We start from the raw sequence: 20107 nt of genomic DNA, 5'->3' as shown, positions 1-20107 counted from the left end.
AAAGTCGACTTATAAGTAGGAGGACAGAAGTTTGCTGAAATGTGGTGTTGGTGACAGACTGAAGTTAAACGCCGCACTAGTGTTTTCTAGAAGTTACTGATTATACAAAAGGTCCACATGCTTACTAAAGCCTCTATAGAAGAAGTAAAATATTTTTACAGATATATATTTTTGACCATGAATTTTTTCATATTCAAATATGGTGTTTAGATCCCAATATTTGTTAATCACTCTAAATATGAGTATAGCAAGGCTGAGACCTCAACACCAGCTCAGGCTTTTACTCCTTGGAAGGGGAGCACATGCACAATGGAACTTCAGGGCCATAGCTAGTTAACACAAATCAGTCCTTAAAAATCAATGCAATGAGTTCCTCCTACAATGTCCTCACTTAAAATAGAAACTGTATCCATGAAGAATTATTTTGACTGTTACAACGTCTATTCAGATCAGAGCCCCTGGGATAAAGCATGAGGGCTTCTTGAAGCAGAAAATATATATTATAGATCACTATTTCATTGTCTTGATGCCTTTTGCCTACTAAAGAATAATATTTTGGACTTCAAGACTCAAACTCTTCTGGGAGAGATATGCATATTATACATTGTCAAGGTCAAATTCAAATCCCTATCAAGGTAAACACTTTTCAACATCTGTATCACTTTCATGGTACTATTCCATTAAGTTAATTCATTTAGGTAGGAAGTATTTGTTGAATGCTGATTGTTTGCCTGGTCTTTTGAGGGGAATACAATGGTAAGTCCTTGACTTCCTAGAGCTCACCTCATGGAGCCTAGTTGACTAAACAGAAATTATATATTTTTTAAATGAATAAATAATAACAAAGTATAAGTGATAGTAAAGAAATATGTAGGGAGTATGAAGTGAATGAATAAAAGAAATAATTGAGTGGGGAATCATTTTTATTTTATGTGATTATAAAATGCTTCTCAGAAGTAGTGATATTTAAACTGAAATATAAAATATGAAGGAAAAGTGTATGTTGCAGAGGGATACACGTGTTCTAAATCTTTGAATTTGGAAAGACTGCACATTTGAAGAATTCAAAGCAAGTGTGATTGGAGTACAGTGAGGTAGGAGAAATAAGGCATGAGATGTCGAGGAAGAATGTAAGAGTTAAATCACGCAGGCCATGTCCATAATTTTGCATTTTATACTTAGTGGAAGGAGAATCTTGTGAGTGGGTTTTAAGAATGGGAGTGACATGATTCAGTTAACATTTCTAAGAGAATCTTTTTGGCTGTCTTGGGAATATTGGAAGATTGGAAGTTTAAAAAAGAAAAATCTAGAGAAACAAATACTCCAATAAAAAAAGTCAAAATATCTGAAAAGAGATTCTTCACCAAAGAAGATATATGATGTCAAATAAACATATGATAAGATGCTCAACAAAATTTGTAACAGAGAAATGAGGATTAAGACCACAATGAGATACAACTGTACACCTATTAGAAAGCCTAAAATCCAAAAAACTGACAATAACAAATGCAGACAAGGATGTATAACAAAGGTAACTTCCATTCAGTGGTAATGGGAATGCAAAATTGTACAGCCGCTTTAGAAAATAGGTTGGCAGAATTTTTTTAAGTTAGGCACAGACTTATTCTACAACAGAGTAATCATGAACCTAGGTGTTTATCCAAGTGAATTGAAAATTTATGTTCACACAAAAACCTACACATGAAAATTTATAGTGGCTTTATTCATAATCACTGAAAACTAGAAGCAACCAAGATATCCTTTAGAAGACGAATAAATAAACTAATTGTGGTACATGCACAGAATGCAACACAATTCATCAATAAAAAGGAATGAATTATTGACTCACTCAAAAACGTGGATTTATCTTAAATGCATTTTACTAAGTGAAAGAAACTGGACCAAAACATTACACATTGCATGATACCTTTTCTATGACATTCTACCAAGGCAAAACGATAGAATGGAAAGCAGATTAATGGTTGCAAGAATTGGTGGGGTAGACTATAAAGGGGATGCACAGAGTGATGGCACTATTCTGTATGCTACTGGGGTGGTAGATCCATGACTACATACATTTATCAAAACCCAATGGACTATGCATCACAAAAACAAATTTTAATGTATGAAAACTAAACACACACACACACACACACACACACTAACCCAGGATGAAGTGCAAAATGTGATAATTGAATCTGTTTTGAACTGTATGACACAACTTCATTGAAACAGCTGAGGTGGAGAAGAGCCAACCTAAGTAACTTTGGAAAACAATGTTTTGACTGGGAACAGTAAGGGTCAAGACAGAAGGAACTGTTCATGAACAATGGGAAGATTACTCCTAAGAGCTCCAGAAACAGTGTATTTGGAAAGTTTTTATACACTCTATGTGGTCAAAATGTATCATATTTCTAAGGGATAAATTTTACATTTCAAAATCAGTGGATTAGCTAGGCCAAATCACATTTATCATTTTAACAGAGCTAAACTACCTTAATATTTACTAGGAACTTAAATTTTGTGCTGTCGTATGTTTCAGTTATCATCCAGGTTGAGATCTGAGAGGCTGATGCTTTCTATATCCAAGTAGGCAGTAATGGAATAGAGGAGAAAATAACCTGCCAACACTGTTTTAGGCATAAATATCAGAACTTGTTAGACTACTGTTAATTCAAGAATTAGTAAACAGAAAAATCCAACATTTGGATTCAAAAGATATTCTGTGACTTGAAGACAAAAATTATCCTGAAACTTCAAAGTAAAAGCAAATGTTGCATAAATATTTACAACAGAAACCTAAGGAATATTCCAGACTGTACCTACATCATTATAGAAAGTAAAAAAAAAAAAAGAGAGAGACTGAAGGAAGGTAGGAAGGGAGAGAGTAGGGGAGGGAGGGAGGGAAAAAAAATCAAATAAATGTAAGTTGATAAAACAAGTGAATCAGGTAAAATAAATGACAGAAATGAAGACAAGGAGAAGATTATAATCTGTATTAAAAGAAATAATGAGAAAAAATTTTAAAGACATTAAATTAGCAAACTAAAACCAGACTTGGAAAGATCTCTAGGTATAAAGAGAAAGACAAACAAAATGAATATTTTAAATCAATGAAAGAAATGATAGACATTGAAGGAATTAAGACAATTAAACCAAATAAGTGGCTGTCTAAGAAGGAACCAGATTAGATTAAAAATGCAATAGAAGTCACACTCTTGGAACAAAGGACATTAACATTCTCAGGTTCTTAACTCAACTATGTATGAGAAACTTGTAGCAATTCATACTCATTTCTGCAACACAACATCATTTTTTTCCTTTCTATACCTAAACTACTTTCACAAGGAAAATGGAATATTATATTTATGTCTTTACTAATATGATGAAAATTTACATTGATTTATAACCTAATAATAGAAATTGTGATAGTATCAATAATAGCTGAATGCTTAAAATATGCTAAGCACTGCATTACTTTAGTTGATCTTTCTAACAAAACTAAAAAGTTGATATGATTATCATCCCTACATTACACATGAGCCGTTAATATTTAAGACATCAAGTAACTTTTCCATGGTTAAGTGGCTAACATGTAGCGAAGCTGAAATTCAAACTTGTTTACTACTAAATCAGAGCTCTGAAATTCCACTCTATACTGTTCCTTGTATAAACTTTTTAAATATTAAGGACATTATATTTCTCATTCATGCATATAAAAAGCTATTATTCACTTTGCTTTTTGGAATTTTTGTGTTTTTAACTATATCAAACATTTCTTCTTGAATATCTTACATTGTATTTATGACTAGAACATCCCTTGCCGTTTGATCACATTAATATCCATGTCAGCTTTTAAAAAATATTTTAATGCTTTAAGCTCTAAACTTATCTAATAAAATTCACCTATTTATTTCAATGTATACTGTAAAGTAGGGATATAAATTAATTATTAATAATGGATTAATTTTCAGTGCTATTTATTTTATCCCACACCCAGTCTCTATCAATTAGTAATTCTTGCACATAACTTATTAAATTATGTTAAACACTAAAATTTTATCAGAGCAATTATATATCATTGATCAAAACACTCATTTATGTGCTCCAATAGCTATGTAATATATCTTAAGTATATTTTAACATCTGGAAATCAGATTCCACTTACACTTCTCTTTTCAAAATATTATGAGCTTATTGATCTGGTTTCTTTTTCTAAGATAAAGCTGTATTAAATCCTGGAATAGACTCTGACTACAGAACCAGTGCTCTTACATTCTTTCTTATATTGCCTTTTCTAAGAGAACGATGATTGTTAGATACAGATAATACATAAATACAGATAATATAAATATATAACATAAGTAAAGAAAAATACACAAAATATACATATCGCTAAAATAATTATTGCAAATGAAATATTCATGCCATCCAGGAATCTTTCTTGTGCTTCTTCTCAATCACCACTCTCTCTTTTCCCCAGAGGTAACCACTATCTTGACTTCTAAAGCTTTGAATTAGTTTGGTCTGATTTTTAACATTCTATATCTTATTTATATATATAAAATATATAATCTGTGTTAGCTCTCTAGGGCCGCCATAACTAAATACCACAGACTAGGTGGCTTAAACAACATAAATTTATTTTCTTACAGTTCTGAAGGCCAGAAGTCCAAAATGAAGGCATTTCTCCTGAGTCCTCTCTCCTTGGCTTGCAGACAGTCACCTCCTCCCTGTGTTCTCACATGGTCTTCTCTGTCTGCACACATCCTTGATGTCTTATGTAGATATTTATATAGCCTATCTATGCTATCTATAGAAGACTTGTTTTATTTTGTGTCTGGCTTCTTTCTTCAACACTATATTTGTGAGACTTTTAAATGTTGCTCTTTGTAGCTGCAGTTCATTCATTTTCATTCTTGCATATTATTCTGTTCTCTGAATGGGCCATTCATTTTTTTAATCTATTCTACTCCTAAACTTGAGTTTTCTTCCAATTTTGGTTATTAAGAATATTTCAGTTATGAATCTTGTGATACGAGACTCTTGGTACGCACACGTGAACTTCTTGTTGGGTTTATACCTAAGTCTGGAATTATTGGGTCATGGTTATAGGTTATATGATCAAACTTAGAACATAACCCAAACTGTTTTTCAAAGTTGTAACAAACTATGTTCTTTCCAGCAGTGTATGAGAATTCCTGGTATTCCATATGTTTACCAATACTTGGTATTGTCCTTCTTTTAATGAGGCAGTGACTCAGTGGCGAGCGTGACATGATATCTCATTGCTTTAAATCAGTGTTTCCCTGACTCGTAAGAAGGAGGTTAAGCATCTTTTTCTATGTTTATTAACTATTTGGGTATCTTCTTTGGTGAAGTGCCTCTTCAAGTACTTTGTCCATCATTATATGGGAAGTCTTTCTTTTTCCTATTAATCCACGGGAGTCCTTTTTCATTTTGGATATAAATCCTATGTCACATATACGAGTTGTAAATTCATCTTTTGCTCTGTAGCTTGCCTTTTTGCTCTCTTAATGGTATATTTGATTAATAGAAATTGTATAATTAAGTTTAATTTATCAACTTTTTCCCCTTATGGATAATGTTTTTTGTGAGCTGTTTAAAATGTTTTTCCTAATTCAAGGTTGTGAGGATATTTTTCTACATCTTTTTCAGGAAATTTAGTGTTTTGCCTGTCACATTTACATCTGTAATCTATGTGTAATTCATTGACCCAGTACCATTTCTTGGAAAGATCATTCTCTCACCACTGCTCTGCAGTGCTGCCTTTGTTATAAGGTAAGCGCTCATACAGCTATCAAACCACAAAAAGACATGGATGAATCTTAAGTCATATTCATGAGTAAAAGAAATCAATCTGAAAAAGCTACATACTGTATGATTCCAATTATATGACTTTCTTTAAAGGCAAAAATATAGATATAGTGGAATGATCAGTGGGTCCAGGGGTTCTGGGGTGAGGTGTGTATAGATGAAGTACAGGAGATATTTTAGGGCAGTGAAATTGTTCTGTAGCAAAACGTAATGGCAAATACAATAAATCAATCATTGCCAAAACCATAGAACTTTATAGCACTAAGAGTGAACCTTAATGTATGCAAATTTAAAAAACTTGAGTGCATCAGGGAATCTCAAGATGGAATTCAGAATAAGAAAAACAGAATCTAAAAGTATTACAAATGTATGAAACAATTTCCCTGAAGGGGGTTGGGGAATAAGGTTCTGACCTAAGTAACTTTGGAAATGAGTGGAGACTATAAGACTAAAGCAAAAGGAGTTGTACATAACAATTTTACTCCAGTTGATAAAGTTTTTTTCCTAACGGGTATTGTTTAACAATTCTGAAAACACTAAAAGTGTATACTTAAACGACACAATTAAGTAAATAAACAGTAGATGGTGCAAGATGGATTTTTCACTGTTGTAGTGGAAGGTTACAGAAAAGCAAAGGGAGAAGTTTAGAATAATCATTTTGATAATGATTTAAAGTCAATTCATCATAATTTGCTTGACATAGATAAAGATGGTTTCATATGGAAATATTTAGATAGATGAGCATACACAGGTCAGTATACACACATATATCTCCATGCTCTTTTAGCTGAGAAGGCCTAGAAGCAACAATATCCTAGTAGCAACAAGCACACCAAGTGCCCAGATATTGGTTTCTAATACCATTCTCCACTAAAAGAAGCCAGAGCTCCTTGGAGAAATGGCTGATTTGAGGACTGGGACAGGAAATACACAAGATGATCCTGGAGCATCTTGTGGAAAAAGTAAGGAAGCGCTAAACCCAAAGAAATATACAAAAAATAATAACAGAGTATGTCAAAGGGAAACAGGAATCAACTGAAAGAGCTCCCAATGTTTAACAATTTGAGCAATAATGTAAATAAGTAGTATTGGATTTTAACCTAAAATATAAAACAAATACCCAGGAGTCCATTCTGATGTTAACAAATGATTGAGCAAATTACTAAATGGGGGACAAGAGAGAAATCTCCCATTCAGAAGAATTTCAAATCGTTGATGTAAATACTTCACCCTTAGCAAAACAGAGTATAACTCCTCATCCCTTAAATGTGGGCTGCACATAGGGATTCTCCTACATAGCAGCGTGTGGGAAGGTGAAGGAAAAGAGTAACTTTACGGTAGAGAAACCTGAGGAACAGTACCTCAAGCTGGGTGATCAAGGTTGACATCAGTATGGTGAGTCATTTAGATAGTACCCTTGATGTGAGGTGCTGAGAATGACAATTTACTTCACTGGTCTTCCTCTAGAAAACTATAATTCAGTCTAATCACAAGAAGAACATTAGACAAATGTCAATAGAGGGACATTCTACAAAATATCTGACCAGTACCCTTTGAAACTGTCAAGGTCATTCAAAACAAGGAAAGTCTGAGAAACTGAAAGTCTGAGCAACCAAGAGAAGCCTAAGGGAGACGTGATGACTAAATGTAATGTGCTATCCTGAATGCAATCCTGGAACAGGGAAAGACATTAGGAAAAAACAGAACATTTGAATAAAGTATAGACTTTCGCTTATAAGAATATATCAGCATTGGTTCATTAACTGTGACAAATGCACCACGCTAATGTAAGATGTTGATAGTAGGGGAAACTGAGTGTGGAGTATATGGAAACTCTACTACTATTGTCAGAATAATTCTATCAATCTAAAAGTGTTCTAAAATAAAAAGTATATTTAAGAAAATAAATGAATTGACACAAAGACTTAAGTAAAGAGTGAAAAAACTGTTTAGTGATATTTTGTTTTAAAACTTGATTTCTAGCTTAATTCTACTGTGGTTAAATAATTTATACCAAATAATTTCAAGTTGTATTTACACTATGTTCAGAAATCATACTTAATTATATAAATCATCAGAAGTTTGTCGAAACTTCCTTATGGCCCAATATGTTTGATTCTTAGCAGATGTTCCATGTGGACTCAAAAACAATATATATATTCTCAATTATTTAGTTAATGTTTCCTATGTTTTCTTTAGAAAAAGGTAGATAATTGCTACCCTCAAATTCTCTACATGTTTAATGATATTTCTTCAAATCTTTCTGAGTTATAAAGAGAGATGAGTTAAAACCTCCCCAGTGATCATGGATGTTTCTATTTCTCTTTTTAGTTCTTTAAATTGTTGCTTTATTTTATGTGAGGTAATATCATATGTATTATACATAATAAATTTTATAATGTATTATATATATAATACATATATAATTGCATTTAGAATTTTTATAGCTCTTGGTGAATCCGTTCTTTATTTATTATGGAATATCCCTGAAAGTCAGTCTTTGTCTGATATTAATGTAGTAATAGCAGTTTCCTATGGTTTGTGTTTTCCTAGGCTTTTACTTTTCTTAAACTTTTTACCTACAGGTACCTTGTGTTTAAATGTGACATTCTAGGAGCATATAGTTGTTTACTTTTAATCAGTTTGACAACTTTTGCATTTCATTGAAGTAGTCTATTCACAATAATGGTCAATGAGGATACTGTTGAGTTTAAATCTCCATTTTACCACTGCATTTTATTTGTACCAATTATTTTTCTTACTTTCTTTTTCACTGATTCGCTTTTGTTATAACATTTTCTTTTTTATTAACATGGAACATATACACTTTTTGCTTTTACTTTATTTATTATCCAAGAAGTCATAACATGCATCCTTGCTTTATTAATTAATGCAAGGGTTTTAGAACATTTCAACTCCACTTTTTCCCTTTCCTGAGTTATATACTATTTTTATCATATATCTTAATTCCATATCCATTTTAATATCCAGAAAACATTATTGTTATTGCATTAGTCAATATTAATTTATGTTTGCCCATATATTTAGCTTTTTATTGCTTTTCTTTCTTGCCTGCATCTCCAAGCCTGCATACGAGCTCTTTTCAAGACTATATCTAGAAGGTGGACATGCCTACCTAATGGAAATAAGAACCTAAAGAGAGAATTGAATATTTTTTTCTTTCTGTGAAGCAAACATGAGAACATATATTACGTATAAAACTCCACCCTCTAATAAATATCATTTTGTATGTGTCAGATTCTCATCAAATGAGCTACCCGATCAGTAGATAGAGAGTTTGAAATTTCTTCCCCCAGCTCTTTTTCCAAGGGTATAAAAATATTGACAATTTTTTTCAGCTGTATTGAGTCTAGAATATAGTCAAGAAGAAATTTCTCTCCTTTACATTGTGATGCAATTTTTATTATTGTATGTGTGCTCTTTGAGAGAAGAAATTTTGCTTTATTTATTTGTATAAATTATTGACGCCAAGCCCAAAATAATGAACTGAAAATACTAGTATAAACAGCACACTCATATTTACTTATACATCTAGGAACAAGCAAAAGTCTGCATTAAAAAAGCAGTTTTGTTTTTGTTTTTGGTTATTTTAAATAGCATATCTGTGGGCTAAATTTTGAGATATTAAATAATAATTTTTGACCCCTATAGTCATAGTTGTTCTGCTTAGTTGAACATTTCTAATTCATTTAATCACAGGTATTCATTGCTTTAGGAAGAGGCTGGTTATAGACCAGAACAAACATATCTGTTGCGTTGTTCAATGGATTTTCAACTCACATCAGACACAATGGACTGAAGGCAAAGAACTTTTGATTTGCAATAACTAGGCACTGGAGAGAAAGAACAATTTGCTTTGAATTTCAAAAAGGGCTTGGCTTGGCTTGACTCCAGATAGCTCATGAGACAAAGTCTGAATTTCTGAGTGATGAAATAATCAACAAACAGAAAAGAACACAAGATAGGGTATGGGATCTATTTTTCTGCTTCTAAGAGAAAAAAGTATATGATTCAAAACTTGGCTAAGTGGATAGAGAGAATTTTAGAAGAGAGAAAGGGAATTTAACCAATATCTTTGACTCTCACTCAGTATTTAATTTTTTAGGATGAGGTCCTGGAATATAGAAACTGACCTGATAGGTTTAGGGACTTGCACAGAAAAGGACCTAGGCCCCACTTTGCCTGGAAGCCTAGAAGTGTGTAGACTCTCAATGGGCCCTTGACTATGTTGATATGCACAAAACAGGGGAGAAATTTTGGTAATGTAGGTCATGGAAGAGAATCTAACATAGCACCCACCCCTTCTTTGTCCTGAAATTTCCCCTGGGTTCTACTTTGTGTGAAAGATATCCAAGAGTCCCCCTATGCCTTAGTGGAGGATTCAGAAGACAGCTGGCTATCAAATGCCCATGATTGGGTGGATTGGGGGGAAGAGGACACACCATTTAGCTAAGGACCTAGGCTTGCCAGAATTAGAGATAGAGTGGGAGCTGAATCACACTTCAGGGGGCTTGTGTCACTGCTGTGTGTCAGGGCAGAGGCATAGTCCGGTGAGAGAGACGCAGGCAGAAATGACCAAGTTCCCAGGGACAAGCAGCATGAACTGCCCTTGCTGAGAAGTGTAATAATAAGTTACAACAGCAGTTAGTGCATTGGAAACAGAGACAAAACTAGGCAGAAAGGGGCCCCATCACACTGGCCATAAAATGAGCAAAGGAGAGCATGTGGAACCAGATGGCATTGCCCAGTTGCCGTGATGTTATATAAGCTTGGGCTGAACACAGATTCCACTGAAGGAATTAGTGAAAGAAACCTAAATGTTATTTACCCCAAAGAGTCTGAGCCAACCTGGAAATAACCAAGTTACTTCCAATAAGCAAGTTTAATTTGATTTTGCTGTGGGGCAGAAATTGGGGCTCACGAGCTAAGTGAACAATACTAGCAGAGAAATAAATACAGTTATATCTTTGCAGATTTGAGTGTTGAGACTATGAATTGTAAATCTGCTTTACCTAAAAGGAGGAACCAGAAATAACTAGCTCATTCTTTCCTGGTCTAGCATATCATATATGAAAATGTCCTTCATCTTCTCCAGAGAAACCCATAGTAGAACATGACTATTTCTCTTCAAGTTGACTTTCAAATCCAGGATAGCCCTACCTAACTTCAGTGAGAAAAAAATGAGTAATTTGTTTTGTTCTTCTTTTTTTCTCCAATATTGCAGAATACAATATAGTCATAGAACTGTCTGAAAATTATATTCTCTATTTCTTTAACTTGCATTTTGTACCCTACACTTCAATTTTATTTAAATTTTTGTTTTCTATTCCTCACTAAAAGTCTATTATACATCATTATTAGATTTATTAAATTTAAATAAAAGTCTTAAATAAAAGAATAAACACACAGTCAATACACCAACCAATTTATTTCTTTTCCACTTTCACAAGTAAACAGTGAACATTGAATCAGCGGTAAGTTTAGGTGTCTCAGATCATTTCTCATTGATAATCTCCACACTAAGCACTCAAAATAAATTTATGATAAAAATCATATTAACACTTGAGGACTAGATGTTCAAATATACTCCTTCCTAAACCAATTTTAAAATAATTTTTTGAAAATAATAGCAGCATAAATTAAAAAATTAAAATTTCCCATACTTTCACTGGCTGGAGATAATCAGTTAGTATTCCGTTTTATTTCACTTATTTCCTTTTCTGTATGGTATTCTGCTGTATATTTTCCATGTTTTCTCTTAGTGTATCTTCTTGATTTGTGTTTTATAAATTCAATAAGATTTTTAATATGGCTATGTAGATTCCAATAATGAAAATTGTGTGGAATCTAAGCTAATATCATCTAGTTATGAAACATTTTGCTAACCTGAACTGAGACAAATATATAGCTTTGCATATGTGGAACTGGGGAACGGTCTTCTATTTAACTGTCTTCTTTAAATACAGCTTCTGCCAGCCGGATTTAAATGGGAATAGAAGGAGAGCAAGTCAAGCTAGTAGCTTTGACAGAAGCCTGCGGTTTTAGGGCTCCCATTTCCTGACTTGGGAAGGATTTATATTCTTTGGATGTTATTTGGTAGGATTTAGATTTTGTTTTCAAAATTGAGATCACCAGAGGAAAAGCTACCCTACCTAGACACTGAGATAGGCTTAAGGATTACAGAAAGGGAGACCCAAAAATCTGCTCAAGGCGAAATTTCAAAGCTTCTCCAGTGTCTAGATAGGCAGTTGATTAAGACTTCAAGGTCATTCCTTATAGAATAGCGTCTCCAGTGCCTGACAACAGTGAGTGGTTTCAATAAAAACATAAGGAAGAATATTAGAGAGTAACAAATTGAGAAGTGAAGGAGATGAAAACATCTGTACTACTTTTCAATCGATTTGAAAGAGAAAAACAAAGCAGATGGAGTGGTAGCTTGAAGTGGATATAGGCCTGAGGGAAGGTTGTTTGTTTCAGAATTATACTAGGCTAGGCTAGGTTGTGCTACAATATTGCAACCCCACATTCTCAGAGGCTTAGAACCACAAGGATGTTTTCTTTTTCACACTACATGTCCAACCCGTCGGCCTCTTGGACTCAGGTGGATGGAGTAACCACCGTCTCAAACATTTCTAGCTGCTAGGTCAAAGAAAAAGAGAGAGACTTCTGCAACAAATGCCCATCAGGTAATGATTTATTTCACTTCTGCTTGTAACTTACTGTCTGTAACTAGTGCTCTGACCCCACCAAATCACCAAGGACCACAAAGTAAAATTCTATTGTTTTACCTGAGGGCGAAGAGCTGGAAATACTTGAAAACAGCACTGGGTATTACCACTAGAAACTTGGAAGGAAAAGAGACAATGGAGAGAAAATAAAAAATAGAAAAGATGAGAACAATCTTTGTTAGAAAAAAGTACAAGAACCAGGGGGAAAAAGATGGAATTTAGTGCCAAAGTATAGGGGCCCTCTTTCTCTGAGAGGAGAGACAGCAATGCAGTAAAAAGTGAGTTTAAAGGTAGAATGGTCAGAAGTTGGGAATATCTTTTCTTAACACTCGCAGTGTTTCCTATGAAAGAGGAAGAAGATTTGGGCTTAGAATGAGGGGATAGAGTAGGAACCAACTCAGTTAAAAATGCTAGCAAAAGTTTGGGCAAGTGACCTGGCAGGCGAGAATGGCAGTTAAACATTGATGGAGTGGAGGCAATTCGGGAATGTTAAACAATATCCAGTATTAGGGACCCAACCGAGGTTTGGGACGAGACATTTTATAGGCTACAATCGGCATAGTTTTAGGATGAGCAGCCCACATGGAGAAGCAAAGAAAACAGCAAGTTCCATTTATTTAAGGCTCAAGACTGCCGTGGTGAAAGCAGATTTAAAAACCCAGGTATAAAAATTTGAGGATAGTGGTGAGAAGGCTTTGAAGCTACAAACCATAACAGTCAGGTTTTGGCAAAGAAAGAGAAGCATGGTAGATGCTTAGAGACTAGAACAACAGGAGAAGATCTTGGGATCAAAGGTTTCAATCAGATCAAAGAAAATGGTATACTGGAAGCAAGGAGGCCAGGAGTAAAATGACAGAAAATTATGATTCTTTTTTTTCTGTATTAAATTAGTCTGGATGTTAAAGTTTGCAGCTCCAACAAACAGCTCCCAAAATTTATGGCTTAATACAACATGCGTTTATTTCTCTCACACACAATGGCTGGTGGTGGTGTTCCTAGTGACACAGCTCTCTGTGCAGCTATCTCTAAGCAATGAACTAAAGGGATCCAGACTCCTTTCATGTGGCTCTACCGATTCAGAATTCTGTGCTTTAAATCATGAAGGCAAGTAAGACAGAGCACGAAAGATTGCAAAGGACGATTAGGGGGCCAGGTCTATATAACTTCTGCCTATAATCCTTGAGCCAGAGCTATTTATCTTCACCTAAAAGCAAATATACTCAGAAATGTAGTCTTCTTATGTTCTAAGAAGGAAAATGAAATGAATACTGTGAACTTAGAGTATTTTCTATTCCATGTCCTTCCCTCTAGTCACAAATCATGTAACTGCCCTTCCTACGTGGAGAAAACACTCAGTATCTTCCCAAAAGAGACAACCAAATTCCCCGCTAGACACCACATCCAATTCAAAGTTCAAGATTTCCTATCTTTTTACAATCCAACAGCCTAGAAACTTCAGAAACAGGTTAGCTGCCCAATACTCTCCCCACATCCATGCACACACATAGATTCAATTCACAATGGCCGAGTGTAGGGACAGATCTATTACAATAACACTTTCTTTCAGAAAGCTAAGATTGGAAGACATATTAGAGTTATTAGTCCACAGTAACTGTGAAACCTCACTGGGAAGACATCAAGAATGCCCCCTATCCTGAGGCCGAGGATGTCCTTTAATAATCTTTGATTCTTCTCACTGGAAGGAACACTAAGCCCACTGTTCTCCATGACTCCTGGTCCTGCCCTCGAGTAGGTTCTTTCTTGTCCAGTATTTTCCTTGGTCATATATGATATATGTGTGTGTGTGTATTGTGTTGGTGGGCATTCTCGCCTCAGGGCCTTGGAAGTTTCAAAGCCTGCTGCTACTGTTGGAAAGTTGCAGTCCCAAGGGAGTTTTAAACTGAAGAATTAAAGACTTTATTAAACCAGGCATACAATTTTTTTTGTAATATGATTCACTCAAACTTAGTTGGCTTCTGATTTACTTGCTTTTAGTCTCTGCCATGTGCTGGTAACCACACCCAAAGTTCTTTCCTAGACCTCTCCAGACTCCCACTCTTGATCCCTTTTTCTTCCTACTCTCATTCCCTCTCTTTGAAATTAAAGCAGCTACCTTGAAGCCACCTGGAATAAGAATTGGGAAGAACACACCCTGAACTTGATCTTTTCCCTGAGTCACTTTATTGTTTTATTCAGCTGAGGCAGTTTACCCGGCTTTTATTTTACAAAGCCCTCTAAAATTGTATTTCTTAATATTTAGGGTCTGGAAGACGTTGATTTCTCCAACCCTGTACTTTCTCTGTGCCCCTTCACATCTGCTTTAAACTGGCTAATTCATTCCCAGGCTCTACTCTTGCCTTTATTAATTTGCCAAATGTAGTCAGTAATAATCAACATATACTGTTCTGTTTCTTCCTTATCGAGGGGTAACAGATCAGTATCCCTATAATCTGCCTCCCAAATCACTGCAGGCAATAGTTTTGCCGATGTTTTTTTCTATTGTTAGATGGATTGCAACTTTTCCAGAATCCAATATCAGTGTTTTTGCTGTTGTAGAAACACACTATTTCAAAGTAACAATTTCTGTATTTCTCACCCAAGTTAATGCCTCCTCAAAATCTCAGTGACTTGTCATAAATAAAGTATGCATGTATATATGCATACATACACACACATATATGTATGTGTATATACACACACACATATGCTATATACATATACATGCACAGAAATTTTTCTTAACCAACACAAAGTCCAATGTGATGTTTCTAATTGCATGACTCTCCTGGATGGCTCTCCTTCAAAAGGTAATTTTAGGAATCTGTGCTCTTTCATCTTTTCCTGCCACCATCCACTAGGTAATCAGACTCCTGAGCTGGATCCTTTGCAACTGGCCAGCCCATGGGCAGAGAAAAAGATGCATAGAGAATTGTGTGGAGGTTTTAGGGACAGAACTATGAGAAATATACATTACTACTAACCATTTTGTATTGACTAGAAATATTTATATGATTCACCTGGTGGAAGGGGTCTGGGGAAATACAGTCTTTATCTGGGCTCAGGAGGCAAATAAAATAATGCATTAAGCACCTATCATTGCCTCTGATATATATATATATGCGTGTATGTACATAAAATTATGTAAATACATTTAGTTATAAATCATTTAAACATTCCTTTGTTCTTGCCTCCAAATGGCACAAAATCCTATTCTTTTATCTATTTCTGGCTAATTCTACTCCAAAGCTAATTTCTTTTTTTTTTTTGAGGAAAATTGGCCCTGAGCTAACATCTGCTGCCAATCTTCCTCCTTTTTTCTTTTTTTCTCCCCATAGCCCCCATGCATAGTTGTATGTCATAGTTGTAGATCCTTCTAGTTGCTGTATGTAGGATACCACCTCAGCATGGCTTGATGAGCAGTGTGTAGCTCCGCGCCCAGGATCTGAACTGGTGAACCCCAGGCCGCCGGAGCGGAGCACACAAAATTAACCACTATGCCATGGGGCCGGCCCCTCCAAAGCTAATTTCTAGTTACTACTTTGAATTAGTGTGAATTGCCTTCCATATAGGAAAATTAAAAGGAAAAGAACATAATGATGTTTCATTGATTTATATAATTTTTTACCAGATAATCCAAAGAGCAAAGTGTGAAATAAGCAAACCAGAAAATGAAATGATAGCTTGAAAAATGAAAGTATGTAATTTCAAGGATTTGTCCACTTTGAATTTACTTTTTTCTTCACGTTTTGCTCTAATCATGATCAATATCATGAAGTTGATTCAATATCAACTAATTTGTTCCATCTCCTTTCACAGTTCAATTCCTACTGTTGATGTTGGTCTCATGAAAACTAATTAGTATATCTCCATATCAACAGCAACTAATTTGTGAAACCTTTGATACAAATAGCTTTCCATCTGTCCTGGGAATGACATAATGTTTTTATTCACATACATACTAGAGATAAGAGAGTAGCTTCAGGAATCCTGGATCATTTTGCTGGTTACATGAAATGAATGAGGCTGACTGATTGAACTCATTATATGGAATGAATGAAGCTGACTCATATATTCTCTGAATACCTTTGGTTTATAGTAACTTCGGGGGTGGGGGTGGGAAGCAGATAACATGCATTTCTAAAGGCTTTGTATTAAGCACCATTGCATATACTTACAAATATACTAGAATGCACTGGCAAGCCCCAAAGAGTGTGGAATCAATATGAAATGATATATTAACTCAGAACACATTTACTATTTCCCACATTTTGTTCTCTTCCATTCTATCATGGAATGATAGCATCTTTCATGCTCGAGTCTCTTCATTCAAGAAGTATGTGATGCTTCTTTTAATAGATTCACCTGATTTGATCAGGCCTACCCGGGATATTCCCTTTTGATGAACTCAAAGTCCATCTGATTTGGGACCTTAGGAGAGTTTAGACTAGATTGACAGATTATAAAGTTAAGGTTGGATAGAGAATGAAGTAAAAACAGAAGAAGATGGATAGATGTGGAAAAAATAAACATGGCAAGGAATTATGTGTATAATAGATCAGAAGGCAGTATAAAGAGTGATGTCATTTTGAGCTAATAATTTAGAGTTAGGAGAAGAGGAGGAAGCGGTCTGAAAAAATTATTCAACAATACATTGCAAAACAAATATTTGTTGAGTATGACTATGTGCCAGACCCAGAGATTGACACTGGGGATATAGCAGTGAACCAAATACACCAAACTCCCTGCCTTCAAGGAGCTTACACTGCAAAGAGAGGTCAAACATGGGAGGTCAGAAGGAAACAATCATAAAGGAGGAGGATAGAAAAAGCTGTAATTTTTCTGGTTATATTGGCTTTTGGTGGAAGGGAGAAGGTTAAGATCTTAATAGGGTCATCAGGGAAGGCCTCCTTGAGAAGATGACATTAGAGCAAATGACTTGAAGAAGATGAAGTAACAAGCCATGAGGACAGAACTTGTAGAGCAATAGTTTACTGTCAAGATTTCAGCTTTTATTCTAAATAAGATGGACACCCATTGGTGAGTTTTAAGCAAGGGAGTGACATGGTTTCAATTTAGTGTAAGAAGACCCATCAGGCTGCTTGTTGAGAATGAGTTCTAGGGTATTAAAGATGTAATCAGTTAGACCACCTGGAAGGCTTTCTCATTAATCCAGACAAGAGATGGTGGCTTGAATGAGGAATAATGAGGGAGGTGAGCAGTGGTCAAATTTTGGGTGCATTGAAGGTGAATCCAACAGATTTTGTTATTCTTTTACTCAAAGTCATCCAGTGACAGACTGGATGTAAGAATTTTTCCAGGTCTTTGGTTAAACAAACAGAAGAGAGACATGTACTAAGACTGGAAAACCTATAGGAGCAGCAAGTTTGGGAAAGATGGAAAGAACAAGATGAGGAGCTCGTATTTGGACACGTTAACTTTAAATTTCTAGTAGATATTCATGTGGAAATATCATATAGGAGTCCAGGAAAGTAGTTTGAGCTGATGAGTCACATTTGAGAGTCCTCAGCATATAAATGGTAATTAAAGCTAAGAGGCTGATGAAATCACCTAGTTAGGGGATGTGGATAGAATCGAAAAGACTGGGCTAGGGGGCACTCCAATGTTTAGAGGTGAGGGATTAAGGGGTGAGGAGAAACGCTCTTGAGGAGATTTACTATAAAGAGGAACAGAAAAATGAGCTCAAGCAGTGGCTGGAAGGCGAGGTGGGGTCAAATGAACAGTTTTGTTTGTTTAATTGGGAAAGTAACATCATATTTGTGTACTGATGGGACTGATCTAATAATGAGGGAGGAGAGTGAAGGGAGAAGATAGAGGGAAATGCTGAAGTGATGTCTTCAGTAGGCAAGAAAAGATAGGATTTAGAAGATAAATGAGTGTTTGGCCTTAGATAGCAACTTAATTAATTCGTCATAATAATAGCAGGAGCATACGGACATAACAATAATAATAACTGAGCATCTGGGCATCATTACGGATGAGTGAGTAAATGTGGTGTGGGAGCCTGTGGAAGTGCTCTTTGGCGAGGTCATTTTTTAGACAAGGTTTTCCTGAGGTGGCCAGTATCTAGTTAACGAAGTGCTCCCAGGAGCAAGCTGTTGGGAGTTGGGAAAGGAAGATAGAGAAGAAGCAAGTAAGCAAGTGTGCAATGTTGGCAACGTTCCCAAGAGTAGCTTCAGGATGAGCCCAGAGGGAAATGCTAGAGGGTAAATTTTATTTCAGAATTTCTGATGGTGAAAGCATAACGCGCGTGCTGTTGGTGCTGCTTCTTTTGTTTCTGTTCTTTCTGTTTCTGTTGGCAAGCAAGGTCGCATGGGCTTTAAAATTTTTAGCAGTGTTAGTAAAATCTAAGAGTCCAGCACTTAGCGGCTCTATGGATGTCCAGAGGCAGAGCACGAGGCATCCCCTTGGCTGGTGTGGGTTGTTACAGGAGCAACGCGGGACTGAGCTGCCAGAAATGATGGCAGCTTCCTGGTCATGAAGAAGCAGCAGCTACCACTGTTCCCTCCCTGATGCTTAGGAAACTTGAGCGTCACTCCTGAAAGCTCAACCTAGACTCCACTTCCTTGGCCCACCCGATGGTTCTGAAAGGCTCAATCACTTGTAGTAAATCTGTAACTGTTCATCTTGGCTAAAATGGATTCAATTCTCTAACAGATACGGATACTTGTTTTATAATCTGCCCTGGTGATATTATTCATGGTACCTTCTTTCACTCTTAAAAACATTTTAGTTTCGTTGGGAAATTATATCATCAACAAAAACTATATTCCTCAGATTCTTCAGTATATGCTTGTTAATTGATTGACTGAGTATCTTTACTGAACAAGTTTAGGGGATTATAACAGAGGAAGACTGGGATTTAGAATACACTGGGGACTCAAAATTTGGTGGTAGAAGGAGAGCAATTAGTTGGAGGCTGAGGCTTGAGCAACTGGCCAAGAATCAAGATTAAGTTTGAAGAAATGACTACCCAGTTAGAACAAAATGAGCAGGTCAGGGGCAGAGGTGGACAGTTCAACTAAAGTACCAAATCTAACCTCACAACAAAAGGGATAAAATTATAGCAAGGGGCCCCTGATGTGTTGAACAGAGACACCACATCACTTATGTAATATTCATACCAAAATGTTTGACTTGAGTCCAATCATGAGGAAACAATCAGAAAAATTCAAATCAAGGGAAATTCAGCAAAGAAAACTCTGTCCTGGATTCCATGAAAATGTCAGTTTCATGAACTACTTAGAATAAGAAAAGCCTGGGGAAATCTAGATCAAAAAGACAAATGAAACATGACAACTAAAAGAAGATATGATGCTGATTAGATTCTGGATCATTAAAAACATAGTAAAATAATACAGGTGTAAAGGTATTACTGAGACAAACACAAAGAAATTTGAATATGGACCCTATTTTAGATGATAGTATTGCATCAGTGTTAAATTCCTGAATATAATGAATATGTTATAGTTATGTTTTATTTTTAGGAAATTTATGCCAAA

The sequence above is a fragment of the Ceratotherium simum genome, chromosome 23 (assembly GCF_057802395.1).
Source record: "Ceratotherium simum simum isolate JZ-2026a chromosome 23, ASM5780239v1, whole genome shotgun sequence".
In the NCBI taxonomy this organism is placed as follows: Eukaryota; Metazoa; Chordata; class Mammalia; order Perissodactyla; family Rhinocerotidae; genus Ceratotherium; species Ceratotherium simum.
Note: the sequence above shows the minus strand (reverse complement) of the source record.